We start from the raw sequence: 12,561 nt of genomic DNA, 5'->3' as shown, positions 1-12,561 counted from the left end.
TTACACGTTATTCTCGCATGCTTCTCAATTAGTAAAAATTCACATGTGAAACCATTAGCATGAGCGTGTAGAATATTGTCAGTGTATGCAGTAAAGCACATGTTATGATTGGGCAAATCAAGCATCCGAAATCTCAATTTGCAAAACAGAGCTAACCGCGGTGGAGGTTGGGGTACTCGGATACTGAGGGTGGTGGTTCAGTCCCATGGAAGGAAAGTGATTACCTCAATACACACAAATCAAAATTTTCCACATAATGTACATATTCGCATCCGAGCCGAATGGATATTTGTGCTAATAGTGGTGAACATTGTTCCATACATTGATTCACGGCAAATTTCAAACTGACATGATATGCACTAAAAGCCAATCGAATGAATGCGTTTGCTCTGCCTGTGATCGCACATCAGTCCCATATGAATTTTCGTCGTTTTAGGGTTAGAATCTGTAAAGGGACGGTCCATATACCACGTGGCCAGTTTTGGAGGGAGGGTAAATTCCACGGTTAATACAAATTTTTGAGAATTTATATGAGCAGTTGTCCACACTGGGAGAGGGGGTATTTTAAACTGATCAAAACTTGTCCAAGTGATATATGGACAGCCCAAAGGTCATTTTAATCACAGTATTATCGAATGCAACTGTTAAATAAGAATGCTTGTTCAGGAAAAGCCGAAAAAATATCAAGCCAGTTTGTCCCAAATAGAAAATGACCGCATATAAGTCTTTTTTTCCTCGATAACGGGGCTCATATGTGGTCAATATTAAGATGATTTTTAAGACAAGGCTTGATGTTTGTTCCTCAGTTTTCCCATTTGGTTTTTTTTTTCATATGTGCATATGCAGTGCTGCTTTCCATTGAATAGTTCAGGATATTCAATTGACATCTTTGTCTGCAACTGATCAATCAATTTTGATTTTCACGGCACTGCAGACATCACCTCAATTCGTCGAGCTGAGTCGATTGGTATATAATACTATGGGTCTTCGGGTCTTTTGCAAAAGCTTGTTTTCGAGCGAACATATTTCCCAAGCAGCCAAGTCTAATGCAACTGGTTACAGCAACCTAATTGAGCATGAGCATGCGCATGAGATGACCGTACAATTTGTAGGTGCTACTCCGTGATTGACCAGAACTAGCGGAGTTGCACAGGGAACCAATGAATGGGACGGATTAGCACGTTCGAAAGTTCAACTTTAATGAGTCAATAACGCGCCGGCCACGTCCTTACGATCATCTAGGGAAGGAAGGAATGTTAGTGAACAACCGTTGTTTTAGAGACCGACAGATCGTCTGCATCTCTACGTTGTTACGGAAGAGTATTGTAAGTAGGGAGAGAGTGTCATTACTTAGATCAGGATTCACCTTGGTAAGTGATGTAATCCAAGTAACTAGCATGTTAATGTTGACGCGAGAACAAAGTATAGATCAGTTACGACGTATTTTGTTGTGTTCTTGTTCGCCCAACGTAAGGGCAGACATTAATCGCTCCGGTAGAGCTATTGTTAATATACCAAATTGTCAGCGATAATCAGTTATCGTGATTGTTTTATATTCTAACGCGAGAAAAATAATCATTATAAGCGACAGACTTGATTATTTTTACTTTGGGTTAATATTACGATGATTATGAATTACGTCCATGTGTTTCCAACGTGATTTCAAACAATCATTCGTTCGCGATGAGATAATTATTTATTAGTGTTTTAGTTAAATTGTGGCGATGTTTTAGGTACTCGGTAGCTATTTTCTTAACTCGTACACAAACAACTAAAGTGCAACGGAAAGAACAGATTCCAATATGTCTGTTAGTAACGTCAGATGAACAAAACATGTAAATAGAGAGTATCCGTTTCAAATTTAGGCCAGCACAATTACACCCATTTGAAAAGTTTCTAGATTTTATTAAGACAAATAATAAGCAAAATATAATGAGTATTATAAATGAAAATATTTATCAAATAATACAATGAATAAATGAAATGAGAATGAATTTCAAAAATATTATTTCAAATTTAATTTGAACATTAATATTCATTTAATAATATTTGTATATTTGTATAGTTAATATAACCACCATCCTGGCTCAAGTCTTATTCTTCATGTGGTGTCATTTAACAGCACAATCAGTTTTACATGCTGCCTTCAATGCTATTAAAGGTTCCAAGGAGAGGTGGATGGTCTCGCAAACGAAAAGGAAGAATCCTTCAATAGTACCCAAAACTAACAAAAAAAACGCTATATATGTTGGGTTCCCCATTTGATGGTTTGTTTAAAGTGTGAGGAATTTATTGCAGCTGTGACTTAGTCGAAACTTAAAGCCACCTTTTAATCAAATAACATAATATAATTTGCATTTATTTTGAGAAAGGTTCAGAACAGTGCCAGCAGGTAGTACATGTCTGAGTAAATATTAAATGAGACGCCTTTTCCTAAAAACTTTGAATAATAAATTCAAATTAACAATTTTCTGCAACTCAGCTGTACTAACATGTTATTAGTCTTGTGCCAAAAGATAGTAGTGAGAGATACATGAAGCTTGTTCATGAATTTCAAGTTTATTCAAAAAATGCACATATCACTGTCCACTGTCCAAAACAAAAAAACCTAAAATCTTTGACAATAAAGAGTGCATGTGTACATTTATAAAATTATTCTAAAAGGTAGCGCTTTGTTCATTTTATACCATAGCAAGCATATGTGATTGTACAAATCGTGGGTGGCTATACAATGCTCAATGCTTTTGTTCATTTTATACCAATACACAAAATAAGAAAAAAATATTATGGTAAAATACTCCTTAGGTATAATCCGACAGCCAGAATTCCATTGAATGTTCACTTCCGTTTTAGCACTAGATAACACTTCTTCAGTTAAGTTTCAAACAACATAGAGATAAAAACCAGAAACCCAGAAAATACCTAACAATGGATTTAAATTTTCAATAATTTAACTATAATAACGCAAACGTCACCAGAAAAGAAAATATCAACCACTCGCGTACGCGACTGCTGCGATCTCTCGGAAGGAGACATAATGAGCCGTGTCTTGTAAAGTGATCGCAACTTGTTACAGCAACCTAATTGTGACCATTCGGGTCACAGATAACTACTGTGACCTTTGTACAACATGTGTTATAGCTTTCGTACACTTAGTGTACGAGAGAGCAAAATGCTCTGTTTATTACTTTTTTATTTTCTCAATAGAAATTTTCATATTTTATTGATTTTTATTGTTTTTGTAGAAAATTTTCAGTGGTCTGGTGCGGAATGCATTCAATAGTGCATGCTGGATGGAGATTGCGAACTCGTTGCTTTGACTTGGAGCACCGGTAAGGCTATAAAATTTTGAGAAGCTATTTCCAGAATCGAGTATTGATCTGAGACAAACGAGCTTGTTGGCGCCCCACAATTCCAAGACGAGACTGAAAAGGCTGGGCACATCCTGTTCCCGGTTCGAAACGGAAAGGAGTGCGATGTTGGAGTCATACGGAATGGACTTTACCACCGTAACATCGTCAGAAGAATGTGCCAGAACCAAGAACAGTGGAGAGCGGTCGCAAGAGTAACGTCCAGAATAGCTGACATCTTACAACGAAGTTGGCAGCGGAGCAACAGCAGGTCGACATTGCGGATATCGGTCCATGAGCACTCCGCCGCGCAAAATATATGTCGATCATGTGAGAACGCCAGTTCCAGCTACCAATCGTCAGCTTCCCGTAGCACGCAACATCTTCCTAAAAGCACCTTGTTTCTATTCAGTTTCATTGAAGGTTTAAAGGTTTTTATGGTGAGTCAACATGTCACAGTCCCTTCAAGTGTTGTGGTGCTGTGGTAGAGTGAAGGACTAAATAACAAGATCCATAAATCGTCAGTTTTATATTTTATTTTACTTTCAGCTCTAGTATTTTGCAACATTATAGCAATTTTACTGCAATCAAGGATGGTTCCGTAGGTTCCACCTCTTGCGCTTTTCAGATTGCAAGAGAGTTATATTTGATGGCACATACGCAAAGATTGTTTCTCTCCGAATAGTTGCAACAGAGTGAAATGTTCATAAGTGAAACATGTTGTGCTGCTGGGGTTGGGGCGACCGCGTAGCTGCAGAACGTGCCGAAACTGCCGGTTTCGGGAGATCTCCCGCTTTCGGGGAACTTCTCGTCGGAGTAGGTTAGATCCGCCGGCGGGGACTATCCGAGTCGTCCGCGATCGCGACCGGGGCGGGAGCTAAATGGCTGAACGAATAAGGTGGGAGCCAAATGGCTCAAGGGCATCGAAAGTCGGTTATCGGAGTAGGCTAGGCTCACCACCGGGAACCAGCTGAGTAGACCGTGGCGTGCGAATGCATCCGCTACGGGTCGTTGGGGCACCATTGAACCGGAAGTTCTCTCCACCCGGAATCTTTGGATCGACCTCGGCACTCGTCCGGTCACCTGTTGAGACAGGTCGTCGGCTACGGGGGAGCTTCCGACGTCGGGGAACTCCCCGTCGGAGCAGGATAGATCCGCCGCCGGGGACTAACTGAGTAGCTTGCGAGTACGTACAGAGCGTAGAAAAATGTTGTGGAGCTGAATGGCACAAGGAAAAGATAAAGGGTTTAAGGGCTCATAGCTGTTGTGTGCTTACTGTCACAAACAAGGGAGCCAAAGGGCTCAGAAGTGTCGTTTTGGGAGGAGTACGCTTAGTACTGCCTATCCTCCAGAAAGTACTGGAAGGTAGTTCGGGGATCCTTCTGATACTTGGGTGGGTTTAGTGGGTTGGCTTTCTGCCATCCCACACCTGAGTTTTCAGGTGTCTGGTTGCAGATTTGCCTTCATCCCTCTACAAAAAAAAACAACCTCTATAATAAAGCCTTCCACAACTTTGGAAGTGGTTATTTACGTGCCCCATGTGAAGTTTGTAACGTAAAGAACACGGTGGAGCACGTCATTTACCCACGGCCGAAATACCAGGTTCCTCGGGACATCAACGACATCCCCTGCTTTTTTCGGTACGCGATAACGACAGCAAAATAAAATTTCCTTAAGAAATTATAGAAAACAATCGAAACTTGTCAATACAGAAATTATAGTAGGAGCATTTTTTAATTTTTTTTTCTAAATAGGGTAGATGTACCAGTTGTCGCACTAGTGCATTATACACTAAGTGGCACATCATATCACCACAAAATATATTCTGATCAGTGAACACGATAACACCTTTAATCTTGTAACCGTTCGTTGCTTCAGCTCGAGGTTTATGATTAAGAGGTGGCTTGAGCGCCACTTCCGGGATCCGGAAGACCACTGGTCGACTTCTTTTGCCCGACTAATCCTCGACTTCTCTCATCAGGGGTCACTCGAACGGTCGCTGGCTGAAACTTAAAATATTGCTTTCACCAAGTGCTTCTCAATTTGGCCACCTCCCAAGTTACGTTACCTCAAACTCTTCCAACCCGTCAATAAATCCGGCAGAAATTATGCAAAACGAGTGATCAACGTGATCAACGAACGGAACGAAAAAGCGAACGGATGATCTCTCAGCGTACTCAACTAAAAACTACTCGATCTTCTTACTTACAATTCATGGGGTTTATTTGTTTCGGGCTGAACATTTGGAATTGGTACGGATATGGAAATGTTTATCTAGATCATGGCCATGTCTACACCATCACATTCATGCGCAGGTTTTCTTCTTCGTCGACTTGGTGGGTTTCGCCGGCGCGATGGCGGCGAAGCTGTCCCTTGACGATGGCGGCGACAGAAGAATCGCCTGCAGGGAGTGCGCAGCTGATGAGCCCGATAGGGCCGAACTAAATTTGCGAAGTGGGTGGCGGCTGGACGGAAGGCTCCGATTTTCTCGTGAGAGCTGCGTCGACGGATGTCGCCTTCCGGGTTGATTTGCCTCCGGACAAGGGCCAACGTACCTCCGCACGCTTCGCTTTTAGGCTATGACCGTCCGTGATGAAATTAACCTTTGCCTTCGGTTCCAATCCGGCACTGTGGTACGCAACTGGCGACGTATTCCACGCGCCGAGCTCTAAAACGGTATAAAACGGTTTGGACCACCGTCGATTGATTGACGATCGACGGTTCACTCGCTTCTCTTTTGACGAAACTTCACCACATCCGTTTCGCTACCTCGAAGGGCGGGCCTTGACGAGCGCACGGACTCCACTAAAACTCCTCCAAACGATAAAACGGCGGAAATGCCGTAACCCTTTCGTCGACTCCGGGTCGATTCCGAAATTTCAGCCCGTACCAAAAGCGCCACGCGCTGAAGTCCAACGAAACATAAATTAACATTTAAACATACAACGAGTAGTTAGACAAAAATTTACCTTTTTTGGTACACTATACTAAATAAAATTGAAATTTGCGACAACAAAACAACAAAATAAAATCTACAGAACAAACGAAAAAAAACTAATTACAATCACGTACAAAATCAGTCCAATCACTTTAATTACCTTGACGAACTGAACTTTACTCAAATTCTAAATAAACTCTTAAACTCAAAAACTTCTAACTGCCAGCCGTTATGGAAGCGAAATGATAGTTTGAGTTTGTTCTTGAACAAGAAACTATCTCAACAATTAACCCATTATTTAGCAACTGCGCCAATTTAAATTTCAAATGGCGACATAAGTTCGTGCCTTCGAAACATCGAGCTAACTTTACTACATAGAAGATTACAAAGTTTCGTTGCCATACTGAATATGGCTGTCGTCATATACTCAAACATCACAACATTTAGTCGAGACACAAACCATGTCGACGAATTGCTTTCTCGTTAGCGAATCAAATTTAATTTGAATTTGCATTATTTTATTTAAAAGAAAAAACGTCAAAAATACAAATATTAAATTCAACTAAAATAGACGACACGGAAAAACTTTTTCAAAAAACTTATTTACACTTGATTTTGCTTAAAAAGATAAAAACGTCTGAAGCTACGAAAATTTACGTAAATTGAAAACGGCAAAAACGTAAAACGTTACAATCTTCTCCAAAACAAGCAAAACATAATTGTGAAAATTGGTTTTGCTTAATTTTTGGCGTCCTTTGTACCAATTGTCGCACTAGTGATTCCATTATGGCCAATCCATAAGAAAATAATGGGATTTGCCATAATAGGAACCAAAATCAAGAATATTGCCACAACTGTACATGCATTACAATTATGGATTAAATAATTTTGGCACTAACACGAATTTGATTGCGTTTTCACATTGGTTCTAAGGAGCAGGAAAAAACCTTTCGTTTGACGTATCAATACCATCTATATGCCTTTTATTTATTTATGACGACGTTTAGTACATCCATTGCAAAGCTTTCGTAAAATAAAGTGAATTTTCCAAATCAGGTTAGTTCCGGAAAATACTGAACTAACACTCCACTCTTTCAAATATTACGCACAAAAGCATAGAAAATCAAAATATTATCAATGTTTAATTTTTTTAATAGAACTTTGAAATATAGTTTCAAACTACTCTTAAACATGCATTGAAATTTATATTATTTACTTAAATATCATATCGTGAAATAATTAAAACACTCCGTCTAGAGGCGGGCTTCCATTGAAGGGTTAAATCATCCATCCTGAATATGTATTACAATTTGATAAATTAATAAAGCTATACGAAATTGGTTGGCAGGATGATGCCACCATTTCATACCTTCTATCAATTCTAAGCATATGCGGTATTTCGAAAATTTCGTTTCAGGTGGTTCGAAACGAAATTCCAAATTCTGAATTTTAACATGGCGAAATCGCATTTCTTGATTTCGTTTCGTTTTAAAATTAGAAAAATTTCACTATAAAAACTAGCTTCTAACGAAATTTAACAATTTTGGGGAATTTCAAACAAATTTAAACTTAAACCATTCTTATTTTCAGAAATTTTGGCTGCGCCGCTGAACAAAATCGTTAAGTTGTTTTCAAAACTTTAGGTTATACATTTTTTCTAATAACGCTAACTACATAACCATATTCTTAGTCGCAAAATACGTATGTAGTTTTCTTCTATAAACGTCTTCAATGTTTCCAAGTTTCAAATTTGTATTTTGTGATATTTTTCTATTTGACAATATAGATGGAATCTATCGTGTTGCTGCTGGTCATGGGACGGCAGCTGGTCCGGAGAACGCGAAGTGAAAAAGTCTACCTCGCGTAGCAGAAATTTGTTTAACCATGTACAATCGATTTGTAGATGCTGATCACGCCAGTTATGTGGGAGAACGCGAAGTGATAAAACTAATGTCTGCATCGAAGAGCACAGAATTATTTAGTGCGGAATCGATCGTATTGGAAGCTTATTAAACGAAGCACATTGAATTGTGTTGGATTGATTTTGAACACAGTTTTCGTCTTCTTGTTTTCAAAATAACTTTGTTTACAATAAGGGTCTCACTTATTACATAAGCAATTTTCCTGGGTTTTGACCACACCTCCACCCATAGATTTTTTTCATATGAATTTTTATTTATATGGAGCGTAAAATATTGACCGACTCCCCTCTCCCATAAGTGCTTACGTAATATGTGCGGCCCTAAATATTTAGTCGCTTACCAGTGGCTTACATGAATTATCTTCTCTACTAACCAACGATTCTTTTCCGTAGCGCTCACGGAGATACAGAGCATTTCTCAGTCTTTATAACAGCGTTCTTAACCTGGGGTACATAGTACTGATTTCGCCGGGCCGGTACCTCGGACGAAATGTTAATGGCGGATGAATCACAGTTTTAATCCAAACTTATTGATAAGTTTTTGTTTTTTTATTTCTAAACTTTGTCTTGTACATAATAGGGTAAAGGATGTATTTTGGATCATCCTTATGGGGCTCTTATTTTGGATCACCAAGAGGAATTTGCTCTCAGTGGTTCAAAACATGAGGTTCAAGACATGCATGGCGATCAGTGAATCATGGCATTTTAAATATTGTCCTCCACAACCAGTACAATGGATGAAGAGATGTGGGACAAAGATCAAAAGGTCAAAGATCACTGAACAAATTTAAAAATCTTCTTCAATCTTCCGGGTCAAAACATAATGTTGAATTATGTTAAGAATATGATTTTAACTAAAATCTAGAGTCTACAGATTCGAAAGCCTCATTTGAAAGACATCAAGACTTTTTCCGAAAAGCTCAGTTTTGTTGCAAGGATGAAAGCATCTTTCTACGCTTCTCGAAGCCTCCTTCCAAGCAGCTCAAGCCTCCTTTCAAGTGACCCGGAAGCATCATTTCAAGAGGTTCAAAACTTTCTTTTAAAAGGCCCGAAAGCCAAGCTGTTTTTTAGAAATTTCCTTTTTTCTGCTTCTTTTAAAAGCCTCGGATCTTTTCAAGGGGCTCGAAGGGATTTTGAACAGGCTCGACAGCCTCATTTTAAAAGGCTCGAAGCCTACTCTGAAGAGGGTTGGAATCCTCTTTTCTAGAGGCCCGAAATCTTCTTTTAAGCTTTCTTCTTCAAACTTTTTTCTTTTCTCCTTCTTTAAATGCTCAACGCTCTTTTCAACGCCTCAAAGCCCTCTCGAAAGCCTCAAAGCCTCCTTTCAAAAGGCTCAGAGCATCCTTTCAAGAGGCTCGAAGCCTCCTTTCAAAAGGCTAGGAAGCCTCCTTTCAAAATCGGAAGCCTCCTTTCAAAAGGCTCGAAGGCTTGGAAGCCTCCTTTCAGAGGCTCAGAAGCCTCCTTTCAGAGGCTCAGCCTCTTCAAGAAGTTTATGGAGTTATCCATTTTATATACACTTTAAGAGCTACGATTATTTTCATTTACAACAAAAAAATTATAGGAGGTACCTCAATTAATGCACGAATGTTAAACTAATTTTCCTCTCCTAATCCTAAATTGACTGTAAGGACGTGACCAGAATCGTTATTGGTCATGAATTGACTCCGAGCAAGTATCAATAAGAATAACTTTTTGTATCCCAAGAATATTATTTAATTGGTGCTGTGCATATTTTTGTTTCTCGGCAAACATGATTAGCAACTAAGATTGTACAGTTAATCAAGCTAAGCTTTCTTTGACTATTTCCACAATATGTAAGGAACATTGAAGATTTGTGGGCATTTCTAGATCTTCGCATGAAATTTGCAAAAAAATCCAGAACGGGTTGAAAGATCATTGAAATTGCTGAGTTCTTTACTTACGATTGCTTTCAGCTCATACTGACATAACAGCTGTTCTCATAAGCCAAGGACACACAGAGATAGCTCAGTTCGTCGAGCTGATTGTATATAAGACTATGCTGTCGCAAACCGCAATTCGAGCATCTGTATATGGTAAAACAGTTATTTGACTTTGAAAAGTGAAATCAATTCGTTAATGTAAAACCAATTTAGTCAAAATTCCGCGGAAAATAAAAATAAAATTTCGTTTCGTTTCGAAGTTTCGAAATAAATCCATTTTCGTTTCAGTCCGAATTAACATAGACATTTTAAATATCGTTTCGTTTCGTTTCGTTAGGAAAAAGTGTGTTATCGCATACCCTTAATCAATTCATCAAATTATATTACATGGCAAAATAATTCTTAAGAGATTTTGAAATTTTTGATAGAAAATTTTAATGTTTTCGGAAATGTTGGAATTGATTGATTGATTGATACAAGAGGAGGCACCGGAATTGTTGTTGCGTAGAACAACCAGAGCCACCCCACTGAACACCAAATGATGAACAATCAACAAGCTATACCAACTTACGAAAAGCACACACAAACTGAAACCTGTGTAGCTTTTCGCCTGTTAGATCTTTGCACTTCGTTTGAAAACAAGAAAGCAACAGGCTCCAACCGAATGAAGTTTTCCTCCACGTCATCAGCCCACCGTCTTCGGGCTCGTCGCGATGGGTGACTGGGTGGGAAAGCGCGCAATCCGTCACTGTCACACACCGGTCACCACAAGCAACAGGATCTGGCATCCCACTCCGACGTGGGAAGCTTTTCGCCACTTTGCCAGCAAACCTGTCTCTGTTACTAGAGCAACAGGGTTTTCCATCTCAGCTTCGATCCACATTCCGTGACACTCGGAACCCATCCCACCGAAACGAGCGGAAACCCACGAGCTCGAAGCCGAAATGGATTCCCCTTCGGTTGAGCTTCGGTGCAAGTCCTGACCTGAACTTCGGCTTCCGTGCCGACGTGTTGGTGCTGCGTCCGTTCCGGCGATTGTGTGGGTATCAGCCCACCCAGAGCCACCCAGCGGCGGAAAACCCGAAAAAGTCCTCATCCGATAGAAACCACCACCGGCTAGGGTGCGGCAATTTCGCACATACCTCCCTCGCTGACTGACATCACCGTGACCTGATACTGAGCTGTATGCAGGAGAATGTGTTTCAGCTGTATGAAACAAAAAGGTTAAAGCGTTGACTGGACTCTGGGATGATTTATAAATTGAAGTGAATGAATACGAAGATGTGGTGCAACAATTCTCCTCAAAATCCAATTGAAACATATATTCAACAAAGATGCAAAATATCAAGTGAGACTTTGAATCAATACAACATTAACTTAACTTCAGAATGAGAAATTTTAAGATATTTAGGTAAATAAGAAGCATTGAGATTGATAGATCATCAACTAATAATTCGAACGGAAATCAGAAAAAATAAAGACTATCCAGGAGTGTGTTCATTGCACATGGAACGATTTTTGCGTCCCGTCCCCGGCCGCTCCACCGAACGAGCCCTTGAAGAGGAAATCAAGCCCGTTGGAATTGATACATTATCAAAATGGAAATGAGAAAATAACACTCCACACCAGAGCTATCCAGTTTTCCAAAGACAGGCCAGTCTGTTCGTTGCCGATGACGACAACCGATGAAGCGATGGCAGAGCGATTGGATAGTGAATGGTGATGGTTGTCGAGGACGGGAACGATGCGGCTTCCTACTTCTTCATTTGATTTTTGGGACAGCTGGGCGGAAAGGGGTTCAAATTTTTGGGGGTTTGATGTTTCCGGTGCTACCGAAATGTTCAAAACGTGTAGGTTTGACTAAGAGTGATCTTCTTCATCGACTCATGGAATAGTGTGACATTGTTCATCACTGGGAGGATTGCTGTTTTCGAATGTACATGTGCACTTTGACTTTCTTACAAAGAGAAAAACAAACGAACAAATCCTGTTTATACATAAAGTTCCAACGAGTTTGAGCAACACCCATGACTTCAAATAGGAGGAGCGACGATAATGTGAATCGTAATTATGGCTACGCAACAAAACAAAAAAAAACACAAAGAAAATAAAATATGCTTGTCTTTCTCTTACACCTATATGTTTGTTCAAAACTTTTTATAGAAGTAAATCCATCACATTCCAACGAATTGTATAATGTTTTCTTGACATGAATGTGCAAAAAATATCACTTTTATGGCACTTATCCTTAACCAAATTACTCAAACATGTTGGATTCTGACCCATTGTTTTATGAAAATTGGCCAGATAGGATTGTGTTCAAAGGTTATTGCTAAAATTTATGTTTAGAAAATTATTTTGAGGTTTTGTGGAATTGCTGCTTCCTTGTCATAAGACGGTTGTACTATCCATTAATTTCCAGCACTTATTACCTCGACAGATACGTATTTC

The sequence above is a fragment of the Armigeres subalbatus genome, chromosome 2 (genome assembly GCF_024139115.2).
Source record: "Armigeres subalbatus isolate Guangzhou_Male chromosome 2, GZ_Asu_2, whole genome shotgun sequence".
Taxonomy (NCBI): domain Eukaryota; kingdom Metazoa; phylum Arthropoda; class Insecta; order Diptera; family Culicidae; genus Armigeres; species Armigeres subalbatus.
Note: the sequence above shows the minus strand (reverse complement) of the source record.